Raw genomic sequence first — 13,317 nt, 5'->3', positions numbered from 1 at the left:
GCAGCAGTAAGTGCATGCCCACTGCCACCCCTTCTCCTTTCACACCTTGTATCAGCTTTAATCCAGTCCAGTGCTGCCTGCTGAGCAGCACTGACCAACACTGCCTGGGCCCAGGCTTTTATCTCTGAGGCCCCATTATGATGTCAGAAAGCTGGCTCTGGCTCCTGAGGTCTCCACTATGACACGTGCAAAGTTCCGTCTGAACTTTATATAAGACGGTGCGGCTCAGTCAGTCACTCAGTGTTGCCTGAGAGGGCAACACTGCAAAAGCCGGCCCCCAGGCTGTCTTTTTTTTGCACAGCTAGTTGCCTCCAGGAGGCCACAAGAGGGAGACAAGGGACTGTAAAATGGAAAATAGGCATCCACCAACTTTACAGACAACTTGTTCTCCTTGCTCCTACAACCTCCATCCTTGCACAGTTTGTTATTCTTCCAGGTAACATAGTAACAAATCCAAATTGCTGCTCTCTTTGTAGGCAAGCAAGGGTTTGTTGCAACTGCAATTCTTACTTCTTCTTGAAATGTAGGGACCACAGTACATTCCATCACATCCATCTAGTGTACACAGGTAGGTCCATTGTGATGGGCGGGCGGGCGGGCTGGCTGCTTTAATGGCTGTTTGCTGTTCCCCTACTCCACTCCACTATTTGACTATGGTGCTGCATCAATCAGTGGCTGGCTCAGGTGCAGCTCTTTAACCTACCTAGGAGGGAGGGCGGAGAGAAGACAAGGAAGGTGAATGAGCTGTTCCAATGTGAAATGCCGGAAACACAGAAACACAGACGACACAAAACAAGAGGTGGCAATGTATTAATTAATTGCATTTAATAAATTAGCTCATTATCACACATGACTGTACAAATGCATTGTCCAACAGGTGTTGAAATAATGGGATTAAAAGGGGAGATCCCATCCGAAAGACAAAAACAATGGCAAACACAAAAAGCACTTTTGGAATCTGATTTTAGTAAACACATAAGGAAAGGGTGCACCGGTCCTGGAAATACTGCAATACCAGGTCAATGCGTGGAGTGGACAGAGCAAGCTCTATTTCCATCTCCCTGTTCTAAAAATCCATTTAATATATGGTCCCCAGATAGGGGACGTATCAGATATTAAACTGATAAGAACAGATACTACACTTGATCTTAGCCAAAAGGCCGAGAAGCGATAACCCGAACGGGCCGCGCGTTGACCGAGCCTGCCCAATACTGCTGTTCACCCCTTGCAGCGATTCAGCCTACTCCTAGGCAATTCCATGGGGCCCTGCAGGCTCACACACACTCACAGCTACTAAGCGGGAGGTGAATAAAGGCCGGAGAGGAAGCAAGACAGGATTTGCTTCTTTTGCTTGCACCACAATGCAGTGCTGAAAGAGGAGGAATCGACATAAAAACGCCTTCCTGGCAACGCCCAAATGCCCTCCTGCCGTGCAAACACTGGCAGCAGCAGCAGCAGCAGCAGCAGTAAGTGCATGCCCACTGCCACCCCTTCTCCTTTCACACCTTGTATCAGCTTTAATCCAGTCCAGTGCTGCCTGCTGAGCAGCACTGAACAACACTGCCTGGGCCCAGGCTTTTATCTCTGAGGCCCCATTATGATGTCAGAAAGCTGGCTCTGGCTCCTGAGGTCTCCACTATGACACGTGCAAAGTTCCGTCTGAACTTTATATACGACGGTGCGGCTCAGTCAGTCACTCAGTGTTGCCTGAGAGGGCAACACTGCAACAGCCGGCCCCCAGGCTGTCTTTTTTTTTGCACAGCTAGTTGCCTCCAGGAGGCCACAAGAGGGAGACAAGGGACTGCAAAATGGAAAATAGGCATTCACCAACTTTACAGACAACTTGTTCTCCTTGCTCCTACAACCTCCATCCTTGCACAGTTTGTTATTCTTCCAGGTAACATAGTAACAAATCCAAATTGCTGCTCTCTTTGTAGGCAAGCAAGGGTTTGTTGCAACTGCAATTCTTACTTCTTCTTGAAATGTAGGGACCACAGTACATTCCATCACATCCATCTAGTGTACACAGGTAGGTCCATTGTGACGGGCGGGCCGGCGGGCTGGCTGCTTTAATGGCTGTTTGCTGTTCCCCTACTCCACTCCACTATTTGACTATGGTGCTGCATCAATCAGTGGCTGGCTCAGGTGCAGCTCTTTAACCTACCTAGGAGGGAGGGCGGAGAGAAGACAAGGAAGGTGAATGAGCTGTTCCAATGTGAAATGCCGGAAACACAGAAACACAGACGACACAAAACAAGAGGTGGCAATGTATTAATTAATTGCATTTAATAAATTAGCTCATTATCACACATGACTGTACAAATGCATTGTCCAACAGGTGTTGAAATAATGGGATTAAAAGGGGAGATCCCATCCGAAAGACAAAAACAATGGCAAACACAAAAAGCACTTTTGGAATCTGATTTTAGTAAACACATAAGGAAAGGGTGCACCGGTCCTGGAAATACTGCAATACCAGGTCAATGCGTGGAGTGGACAGAGCAAGCTCTATTTCCATCTCCCTGTTCTAAAAATCCATTTAATATATGGTCCCCAGATAGGGGACGTATCAGATATTAAACTGATAAGAACAGATACTACACTTGATCTTAGCCAAAAGGCCGAGAAGCGATAACCCGAACGGGCCGCGCGTTGACCGAGCCTGCCCAATACTGCTGTTCACCCCTTGCAGCGATTCAGCCTACTCCTAGGCAATTCCATGGGGCCCTGCAGGCTCACACACACTCACAGCTACTAAGCGGGAGGTGAATAAAGGCCGGAGAGGAAGCAAGACAGGATTTGCTTCTTTTGCTTGCACCACAATGCAGTGCTGAAAGAGGAGGAATCGACATAAAACGCCTTCCTGGCAACGCCCAAATGCCCTCCTGCCGTGCAAACACTGGCAGCAGCAGCAGCAGCAGCAGTAAGTGCATGCCCACTGCCACCCCTTCTCCTTTCACACCTTGTATCAGCTTTAATCCAGTCCAGTGCTGCCTGCTGAGCAGCACTGACCAACACTGCCTGGGCCCAGGCTTTTATCTCTGAGGCTCCATTATGATGTCAGAAAGCTGGCTCTGGCTCCTGAGGTCTCCACTATGACACGTGCAAAGTTCCGTCTGAACTTTATATAAGACGGTGCGGCTCAGTCAGTCACTCAGTGTTGCCTGAGAGGGCAACACTGCAACAGTCGGCCCCCAGGCTGTCTTTTTTTTGCACAGCTAGTTGCCTCCAGGAGGCCACAAGAGGGAGACAAGGGACTGCAAAATGGAAAATAGGCATCCACCAACTTTACAGACAACTTGTTCTCCTTGCTCCTACAACCTCCATCCTTGCACAGTTTGTTATTCTTCCAGGTAACATAGTAACAAATCCAAATTGCTGCTCTCTTTGTAGGCAAGCAAGGGTTTGTTGCAACTGCAATTCTTACTTCTTCTTGAAATGTAGGGACCACAGTACATTCCATCACATCCATCTAGTGTACACAGGTAGGTCCATTGTGACGGGCGGGCGGGCGGGCTGGCTGCTTTAATGGCTGTTTGCTGTTCCCCTACTCCACTCCACTATTTTACTATGGTGCTGCATCAATCAGTGGCTGGCTCAGGTGCAGCTCTTTAACCTACCTAGGAGGGAGGGCGGAGAGAAGACAAGGAAGGTGAATGAGCTGTTCCAATGTGAAATGCCGGAAACACAGAAACACAGACGACACAAAACAAGAGGTGGCAATGTATTAATTAATTGCATTTAATAAATTAGCTCATTATCACAAATGACTGTACAAATGCATTGTCCAACAGGTGTTGAAATAATGGGATTAAGAGGGGAGATCCCATCCGAAAGACAAAAACAATGGCAAACACAAAAAGCACTTTTGGAATCTGATTTTAGTAAACACATAAGGAAAGGGTGCACCGATCCTGGAAATACTGCAATACCAGGTCAATGCGTGGAGTGGACAGAGCAAGCTCTATTTCCATCTCCCTGTTCTAAAAATCCATTTAATATATGGTCCCCAGATAGGGGACGTATCAGATATTAAACTGATAAGAACAGATACTACACTTGATCTTAGCCAAAAGGCCGAGAAGCGATAACCCGAACGGGCCGCGCGTTGACCGAGCCTGCCCAATACTGCTGTTCACCCCTTGCAGCGATTCAGCCTACTCCTAGGCAATTCCATGGGCCCTGCAGGCTCACACACACTCACAGCTACTAAGCGGGAGGTGAATAAAGGCCGGAGAGGAAGCAAGACAGGATTTGCTTCTTTTGCTTGCACCACAATGCAGTGCTGAAAGAGGAGGAATCGACATAAAACGCCTTCCTGGCAACGCCCAAATGCCCTCCTGCCGTGCAAACACTGGCAGCAGCAGCAGCAGCAGCAGCAGCAGCAGCAGTAAGTGCATGCCCACTGCCACCCCTTCTCCTTTCACACCTTGTATCAGCTTTAATCCAGTCCAGTGCTGCCTGCCTGAGCAGCACTGAACAACACTGCCTGGGCCCAGGCTTTTATCTCTGAGGCCCCATTATGATGTCAGAAAGCTGGCTCTGGCTCCTGAGGTCTCCACTATGACACGTGCAAAGTTCCGTCTGAACTTTATATACGACGGTGCGGCTCAGTCAGTCACTCAGTGTTGCCTGAGAGGGCAACACTGCAACAGCCGGCCCCCAGGCTGTCTTTTTTTTGCACAGCTAGTTGCCTCCAGGAGGCCACAAGAGGGAGACAAGGGACTGCAAAATGGAAAATAGGCATTCACCAACTTTACAGACAACTTGTTCTCCTTGCTCCTACAACCTCCATCCTTGCACAGTTTGTTATTCCTTCCAGGTAACATAGTAACAAATCCAAATTGCTGCTCTCTTTGTAGGCAAGCAAGGGTTTGTTGCAACTGCAATTCTTACTTCTTCTTGAAATGTAGGGACCACAGTACATTCCATCACATCCATCTAGTGTACACAGGTAGGTCCATTGTGACGGGCGGGCCGGCGGGCTGGCTGCTTTTAATGGCTGTTTGCTGTTCCCCTACTCCACTCCACTATTTGACTATGGTGCTGCATCAATCAGTGGCTGGCTCAGGTGCAGCTCTTTAACCTACCTAGGAGGGAGGGCGGAGAGAAGACAAGGAAGGTGAATGAGCTGTTCCAATGTGAAATGCCGGAAACACAGAAACACAGACGACACAAAACAAGAGGTGGCAATGTATTAATTAATTGCATTTAATAAATTAGCTCATTATCACACATGACTGTACAAATGCATTGTCCAACAGGTGTTGAAATAATGGGATTAAAAGGGGAGATCCCATCCGAAAGACAAAAACAATGGCAAACACAAAAAGCACTTTTGGAATCTGATTTTAGTAAACACATAAGGAAAGGGTGCACCGGTCCTGGAAATACTGCAATACCAGGTCAATGCGTGGAGTGGACAGAGCAAGCTCTATTTCCATCTCCCTGTTCTAAAAATCCATTTAATATATGGTCCCCAGATAGGGGACGTATCAGATATTAAACTGATAAGAACAGATACTACACTTGATCTTAGCCAAAAGGCCGAGAAGCGATAACCCGAACGGGCCGCGCGTTGACCGAGCCTGCCCAATACTGCTGTTCACCCCTTGCAGCGATTCAGCCTACTCCTAGGCAATTCCATGGGGCCCTGCAGGCTCACACACACTCACAGCTACTAAGCGGGAGGTGAATAAAGGCCGGAGAGGAAGCAAGACAGGATTTGCTTCTTTTGCTTGCACCACAATGCAGTGCTGAAAGAGGAGGAATCGACATAAAAACGCCTTCCTGGCAACGCCCAAATGCCCTCCTGCCGTGCAAACACTGGCAGCAGCAGCAGCAGCAGCAGTAAGTGCATGCCCACTGCCACCCCTTCTCCTTTCACACCTTGTATCAGCTTTAATCCAGTCCAGTGCTGCCTGCTGAGCAGCACTGAACAACACTGCCTGGGCCCAGGCTTTTATCTCTGAGGCCCCATTATGATGTCAGAAAGCTGGCTCTGGCTCCTGAGGTCTCCACTATGACACGTGCAAAGTTCCGTCTGAACTTTATATAAGACGGTGCGGCTCAGTCAGTCACTCAGTGTTGCCTGAGAGGGCAACACTGCAACAGCCGGCCCCCAGGCTGTCTTTTTTTTGCACAGCTAGTTGCCTCCAGGAGGCCACAAGAGGGAGACAAGGGACTGCAAAATGGAAAATAGGCATTCACCAACTTTACAGACAACTTGTTCTCCTTGCTCCTACAACCTCCATCCTTGCACAGTTTGTTATTCTTCCAGGTAACATAGTAACAAATCCAAATTGCTGCTCTCTTTGTAGGCAAGCAAGGGTTTGTTGCAACTGCAATTCTTACTTCTTCTTGAAATGTAGGGACCACAGTACATTCCATCACATCCATCTAGTGTACACAGGTAGGTCCATTGTGACGGGCGGGCCGGCGGGCTGGCTGCTTTAATGGCTGTTTGCTGTTCCCCTACTCCACTCCACTATTTGACTATGGTGCTGCATCAATCAGTGGCTGGCTCAGGTGCAGCTCTTTAACCTACCTAGGAGGGAGGGCGGAGAGAAGACAAGGAAGGTGAATGAGCTGTTCCAATGTGAAATGCCGGAAACACAGAAACACAGACGACACAAAACAAGAGGTGGCAATGTATTAATTAATTGCATTTAATAAATTAGCTCATTATCACACATGACTGTACAAATGCATTGTCCAACAGGTGTTGAAATAATGGGATTAAAAGGGGAGATCCCATCCGAAAGACAAAAACAATGGCAAACACAAAAAGCACTTTTGGAATCTGATTTTAGTAACACATAAGGAAAGGGTGCACCGGTCCTGGAAATACTGCAATACCAGGTCAATGCGTGGAGTGGACAGAGCAAGCTCTATTTCCATCTCCCTGTTCTAAAAATCCATTTAATATATGGTCCCCAGATAGGGGACGTATCAGATATTAAACTGATAAGAACAGATACTACACTTGATCTTAGCCAAAAGGCCGAGAAGCGATAACCCGAACGGGCCGCGCGTTGACCGAGCCTGCCCAATACTGCTGTTCACCCCTTGCAGCGATTCAGCCTACTCCTAGGCAATTCCATGGGGCCCTGCAGGCTCACACACACTCACAGCTACTAAGCGGGAGGTGAATAAAGGCCGGAGAGGAAGCAAGACAGGATTTGCTTCTTTTGCTTGCACCACAATGCAGTGCTGAAAGAGGAGGAATCGACATAAAAACGCCTTCCTGGCAACGCCCAAATGCCCTCCTGCCGTGCAAACACTGGCAGCAGCAGCAGCAGCAGCAGTAAGTGCATGCCCACTGCCACCCCTTCTCCTTTCACACCTTGTATCAGCTTTAATCCAGTCCAGTGCTGCCTGCTGAGCAGCACTGAACAACACTGCCTGGGCCCAGGCTTTTATCTCTGAGGCCCCATTATGATGTCAGAAAGCTGGCTCTGGCTCCTGAGGTCTCCACTATGACACGTGCAAAGTTCCGTCTGAACTTTATATAAGACGGTGCGGCTCAGTCAGTCACTCAGTGTTGCCTGAGAGGGCAACACTGCAACAGCCGGCCCCCAGGCTGTCTTTTTTTTGCACAGCTAGTTGCCTCCAGGAGGCCACAAGAGGGAGACAAGGGACTGCAAAATGGAAAATAGGCATTCACCAACTTTACAGACAACTTGTTCTCCTTGCTCCTACAACCTCCATCCTTGCACAGTTTGTTATTCTTCCAGGTAACATAGTAACAAATCCAAATTGCTGCTCTCTTTGTAGGCAAGCAAGGGTTTGTTGCAACTGCAATTCTTACTTCTTCTTGAAATGTAGGGACCACAGTACATTCCATCACATCCATCTAGTGTACACAGGTAGGTCCATTGTGACGGGCGGGCGGGCTGGCTGCTTTAATGGCTGTTTGCTGTTCCCCTACTCCACTCCACTATTTGACTATGGTGCTGCATCAATCAGTGGCTGGCTCAGGTGCAGCTCTTTAACCTACCTAGGAGGGAGGGCGGAGAGAAGACAAGGAAGGTGAATGAGCTGTTCCAATGTGAAATGCCGGAAACACAGAAACACAGACGACACAAAACAAGAGGTGGCAATGTATTAATTAATTGCATTTAATAAATTAGCTCATTATCACACATGACTGTACAAATGCATTGTCCAACAGGTGTTGAAATAATGGGATTAAAAGGGGAGATCCCATCCGAAAGACAAAAACAATGGCAAACACAAAAAGCACTTTTGGAATCTGATTTTAGTAAACACATAAGGAAAGGGTGCACCGGTCCTGGAAATACTGCAATACCAGGTCAATGCGTGGAGTGGACAGAGCAAGCTCTATTTCCATCTCCCTGTTCTAAAAATCCATTTAATATATGGTCCCCAGATAGGGGACGTATCAGATTTTAAACTGATAAGAACATATACTACACTTGATCTTTGCCAAAAGGCCGAGAAGCGATAACCCGAACGGGCCGCGCGTTGACCGAGCCTGCCCAATACTGCTGTTCACCCCTTGCAGCGATTCAGCCTACTCCTAGGCAATTCCATGGGGCCCTGCAGGCTCACACACACTCACAGCTACTAAGCGGGAGGTGAATAAAGGCCGGAGAGGAAGCAAGACAGGATTTGCTTCTTTTGCTTGCACCACAATGCAGTGCTGAAAGAGGAGGAATCGACATAAAAACGCCTTCCTGGCAACGCCCAAATGCCCTCCTGCCGTGCAAACACTGGCAGCAGCAGCAGCAGCAGCAGTAAGTGCATGCCCACTGCCACCCCTTCTCCTTTCACACCTTGTATCAGCTTTAATCCAGTCCAGTGCTGCCTGCTGAGCAGCACTGACCAACACTGCCTGGGCCCAGGCTTTTATCTCAGAGGCCCCATTATGATGTCAGAAAGCTGGCTCTGGCTCCTGAGGTCTCCACTATGACACGTGCAAAGTTCCGTCTGAACTTTATATAAGACGGTGCGGCTCAGTCAGTCACTCCGTGTTGCCTGAGAGGGCAACACTGCAACAGCCGGCCCCCAGGCTGTCTTTTTTTTGCACAGCTAGTTGCCTCCAGGAGGCCACAAGAGGGAGACAAGGGACTGCAAAATGGAAAATAGGCATCCACCAACTTTACAGACAACTTGTTCTCCTTGCTCCTACAACCTCCATCCTTGCACAGTTTGTTATTCTTCCAGGTAACATAGTAACAAATCCAAATTGCTGCTCTCTTTGTAGGCAAGCAAGGGTTTGTTGCAACTGCAATTCTTACTTCTTCTTGAAATGTAGGGACCACAGTACATTCCATCACATCCATCTAGTGTACACAGGTAGGTCCATTGTGACGGGCGGGCGGGCGGGCTGGCTGCTTTAATGGCTGTTTGCTGTTCCCCTACTCCACTCCACTATTTGACTATGGTGCTGCATCAATCAGTGGCTGGCTCAGGTGCAGCTCTTTAACCTACCTAGGAGGGAGGGCGGAGAGAAGACAAGGAAGGTGAATGAGCTGTTCCAATGTGAAATGCCGGAAACACAGAAACACAGACGACACAAAACAAGAGGTGGCAATGTATTAATTAATTGCATTTAATAAATTAGCTCATTATCACACATGACTGTACAAATGCATTGTCCAACAGGTGTTGAAATAATGGGATTAAAAGGGGAGATCCCATCCGAAAGACAAAAACAATGGCAAACACATAAAGCACTTTTGGAATCTGATTTTAGTAAACACATCAGGAAAGGGTGCACCGGTCCTGGAAATACTGCAATACCAGGTCAATGCGTGGAGTGGACAGAGCAAGCTCTATTTCCATCTCCCTGTTCTAAAAATCCATTTAATATATGGTCCCCAGATAGGGGACGTATCAGATTTTAAACTGATAAGAACAGATACTACACTTGATCTTAGCCAAAAGGCCGAGAAGCGATAACCCGAACGGGCCGCGCGTTGACCGAGCCTGCCCAATACTGCTGTTCACCCCTTGCAGCGATTCAGCCTACTCCTAGGCAATTCCATGGGGCCCTGCAGGCTCACACACACTCACAGCTACTAAGCGGGAGGTGAATAAAGGCCGGAGAGGAAGCAAGACAGGATTTGCTTCTTTTGCTTGCACCACAATGCAGTGCTGAAAGAGGAGGAATCGACATAAAAACGCCTTCCTGGCAACGCCCAAATGCCCTCCTGCCGTGCAAACACTGGCAGCAGCAGCAGCAGTAAGTGCATGCCCACTGCCACCCCTTCTCCTTTCACACCTTGTATCAGCTTTAATCCAGTCCAGTGCTGCCTGCTGAGCAGCACTGACCAACACTGCCTGGGCCCAGGCTTTTATCTCTGAGGCCCCATTATGATGTCAGAAAGCTGGCTCTGGCTCCTGAGGTCTCCACTATGACACGTGCAAAGTTCCGTCTGAACTTTATATAAGACGGTGCGGCTCAGTCAGTCACTCAGTGTTGCCTGAGAGGGCAACACTGCAACAGCCGGCCCCCAGGCTGTCTTTTTTTTGCACAGCTAGTTGCCTCCAGGAGGCCACAAGAGGGAGACAAGGGACTGCAAAATGGAAAATAGGCATCCACCAACTTTACAGACAACTTGTTCTCCTTGCTCCTACAACCTCCATCCTTGCACAGTTTGTTATTCTTCCAGGTAACATAGTAACAAATCCAAATTGCTGCTCTCTTTGTAGGCAAGCAAGGGTTTGTTGCAACTGCAATTCTTACTTCTTCTTGAAATGTAGGGACCACAGTACATTCCATCACATCCATCTAGTGTACACAGGTAGGTCCATTGTGACGGGCGGGCGGGCGGGCTGGCTGCTTTAATGGCTGTTTGCTGTTCCCCTACTCCACTCCACTATTTGACTATGGTGCTGCATCAATCAGTGGCTGGCTCAGGTGCAGCTCTTTAACCTACCTAGGAGGGAGGGCGGAGAGAAGACAAGGAAGGTGAATGAGCTGTTCCAATGTGAAATGCCGGAAACACAGAAACACAGACGACACAAAACAAGAGGTGGCAATGTATTAATTAATTGCATTTAATAAATTAGCTCATTATCACACATGACTGTACAAATGCATTGTCCAACAGGTGTTGAAATAATGGGATTAAAAGGGGAGATCCCATCCGAAAGACAAAAACAATGGCAAACACAAAAAGCACTTTTGGAATCTGATTTTAGTAAACACATAAGGAAAGGGTGCACCGGTCCTGGAAATACTGCAATACCAGGTCAATGCGTGGAGTGGACAGAGCAAGCTCTATTTCCATCTCCCTGTTCTAAAAATCCATTTAATATATGGTCCCCAGATAGGGGACGTATCAGATATTAAACTGATAAGAACAGATACTACACTTGATCTTAGCCAAAAGGCCGAGAAGCGATAACCCGAACGGGCCGCGCGTTGACCGAGCCTGCCCAATACTGCTGTTCACCCCTTGCAGCGATTCAGCCTACTCCTAGGCAATTCCATGGGGCCCTGCAGGCTCACACACACTCACAGCTACTAAGCGGGAGGTGAATAAAGGCCGGAGAGGAAGCAAGACAGGATTTGCTTCTTTTGCTTGCACCACAATGCAGTGCTGAAAGAGGAGGAATCGACATAAAAACGCCTTCCTGGCAACGCCCAAATGCCCTCCTGCCGTGCAAACACTGGCAGCAGCAGCAGCAGCAGCAGCAGTAAGTGCATGCCCACTGCCACCCCTTCTCCTTTCACACCTTGTATCAGCTTTAATCCAGTCCAGTGCTGCCTGCTGAGCAGCACTGACCAACACTGCCTGGGCCCAGGCTTTTATCTCTGAGGCCCCATTATGATGTCAGAAAGCTGGCTCTGGCTCTTGAGGTCTCCACTATGACACGTGCAAAGTTCCGTCTGAACTTTATATAAGACGGTGCGGCTCAGTCAGTCACTCAGTGTTGCCTGAGAGGGCAACACTGCAACAGCCGGCCCCCAGGCTGTCTTTTTTTTGCACAGCTAGTTGCCTCCAGGAGGCCACAAGAGGGAGACAAGAGACTGCAAAATGGAAAATAGGCATCCACCAACTTTACAGACAACTTGTTCTCCTTGCTCCTACAACCTCCATCCTTGCACAGTTTGTTATTCTTCCAGGTAACATAGTAACAAATCCAAATTGCTGCTCTCTTTGTAGGCAAGCAAGGGTTTGTTGCAACTGCAATTCTTACTTCTTCTTGAAATGTAGGGACCACAGTACATTCCATCACATCCATCTAGTGTACACAGGTAGGTCCATTGGGTAGGGCCAGGTTAATGGCTGTTTGCTGTTCCCCTACTCCACTCCACTATTTGACTATGGTGCTGCATCAATCAGTGGCTGGCTCAGGTGCAGCTCTTTAACCTACCTAGGAGGGAGGGCGGAGAGAAGACAAGGAAGGTGAATGAGCTGTTCCAATGTGAAATGCCGGAAACACAGAAACACAGACGACACAAAACAAGAGGTGGCAATGGATTAATTAATTGCATTTAATAAATTAGCTCATTATCACACATGACTGTACAAATGCATTGTCCAACAGGTGTTGAAATAATGGGATTAAAAGGGGAGATCCCATCCGAAAGACAAAAACAATGGCAAACACAAAAAGCACTTTTGGAATCTGATTTTAGTAAACACATAAGGAAAGGGTGCACCGGTCCTGGAAATACTGCAATACCAGGTCAATGCGTGGAGTGGACAGAGCAAGCTCTATTTCCATCTCCCTGTTCTAAAAATCCATTTAATATATGGTCCCCAGATAGGGGACGTATCAGATATTAAACTGATAAGAACAGATACTACACTTGATCTTAGCCAAAAGGCCGAGAAGCGATAACCCGAACGGGCCGCGCGTTGACCGAGCCTGCCCAATACTGCTGTTCACCCCTTGCAGCGATTCAGCCTACTCCTAGGCAATTCCATGGGGCCCTGCAGGCTCACACACACTCACAGCTACTAAGCGGGAGGTGAATAAAGGCCGGAGAGGAAGCAAGACAGGATTTGCTTCTTTTGCTTGCACCACATTGCAGTGCTGAAAGAGGAGGAATCGACATAAAAACGCCTTCCTGGCAACGCCCAAATGCCCTCCTGCCGTGCAAACACTGGCAGCAGCAGCAGCAGTAAGTGCATGCCCACTGCCACCCCTTCTCCTTTCACACCTTGTATCAGCTTTAATCCAGTCCAGTGCTGCCTGCTGAGCAGCACTGACCAACACTGCCTGGGCCCAGGCTTTTATCTCTGAGGCCCCATTATGATGTCAGAAAGCTGGCTCTGGCTCCTGAGGTCTCCACTATGACACGTGCAAAGTTCCGTCTGAACTTTATATAAGACG

General features: G+C 48.3%; 9 non-coding genes across 9 annotated transcripts; all 9 read right to left on the bottom strand.

Annotated features, from left to right (window-relative positions):
* Nucleotides 1–981: 981 nt before the first annotated feature.
* Nucleotides 982–1,172, bottom strand: LOC142698973 (U2 spliceosomal RNA). Its single transcript, XR_012865890.1, has one exon. It is a non-coding gene; the product is annotated as a U2 spliceosomal RNA (small nuclear RNA).
* A 1,270-nt stretch (nucleotides 1,173–2,442) lies between these two features.
* Nucleotides 2,443–2,633, bottom strand: LOC142698972 (U2 spliceosomal RNA). The gene has a single exon (XR_012865889.1). It is a non-coding gene; the product is annotated as a U2 spliceosomal RNA (small nuclear RNA).
* A 1,265-nt stretch (nucleotides 2,634–3,898) lies between these two features.
* On the bottom strand, nucleotides 3,899–4,089 carry LOC142698914 (U2 spliceosomal RNA). The gene has a single exon (XR_012865837.1). It is a non-coding gene; the product is annotated as a U2 spliceosomal RNA (small nuclear RNA).
* Nucleotides 4,090–5,368: 1,279 nt separating this feature from the next.
* LOC142698971 (U2 spliceosomal RNA) lies at nucleotides 5,369–5,559 on the bottom strand. Its single transcript, XR_012865888.1, has one exon. It is a non-coding gene; the product is annotated as a U2 spliceosomal RNA (small nuclear RNA).
* A 1,265-nt stretch (nucleotides 5,560–6,824) lies between these two features.
* Nucleotides 6,825–7,015, bottom strand: LOC142698970 (U2 spliceosomal RNA). Its single transcript, XR_012865887.1, has one exon. It is a non-coding gene; the product is annotated as a U2 spliceosomal RNA (small nuclear RNA).
* A 1,262-nt stretch (nucleotides 7,016–8,277) lies between these two features.
* LOC142698927 (U2 spliceosomal RNA) lies at nucleotides 8,278–8,468 on the bottom strand. The gene has a single exon (XR_012865848.1). It is a non-coding gene; the product is annotated as a U2 spliceosomal RNA (small nuclear RNA).
* A 1,266-nt stretch (nucleotides 8,469–9,734) lies between these two features.
* On the bottom strand, nucleotides 9,735–9,925 carry LOC142698978 (U2 spliceosomal RNA). Its single transcript, XR_012865894.1, has one exon. It is a non-coding gene; the product is annotated as a U2 spliceosomal RNA (small nuclear RNA).
* A 1,260-nt stretch (nucleotides 9,926–11,185) lies between these two features.
* LOC142698969 (U2 spliceosomal RNA) lies at nucleotides 11,186–11,376 on the bottom strand. Its single transcript, XR_012865886.1, has one exon. It is a non-coding gene; the product is annotated as a U2 spliceosomal RNA (small nuclear RNA).
* Nucleotides 11,377–12,629: 1,253 nt separating this feature from the next.
* On the bottom strand, nucleotides 12,630–12,820 carry LOC142698968 (U2 spliceosomal RNA). The gene has a single exon (XR_012865885.1). It is a non-coding gene; the product is annotated as a U2 spliceosomal RNA (small nuclear RNA).
* Between the last annotated feature and the right edge of the window lie 497 nt (nucleotides 12,821–13,317).

Source organism: Rhinoderma darwinii, unplaced genomic scaffold (genome assembly GCF_050947455.1).
Source record: "Rhinoderma darwinii isolate aRhiDar2 unplaced genomic scaffold, aRhiDar2.hap1 Scaffold_1058, whole genome shotgun sequence".
Taxonomy (NCBI): Eukaryota; Metazoa; Chordata; class Amphibia; order Anura; family Rhinodermatidae; genus Rhinoderma; species Rhinoderma darwinii.
Note: the sequence above shows the minus strand (reverse complement) of the source record. Positions and strands in the feature narration are given on the sequence as shown.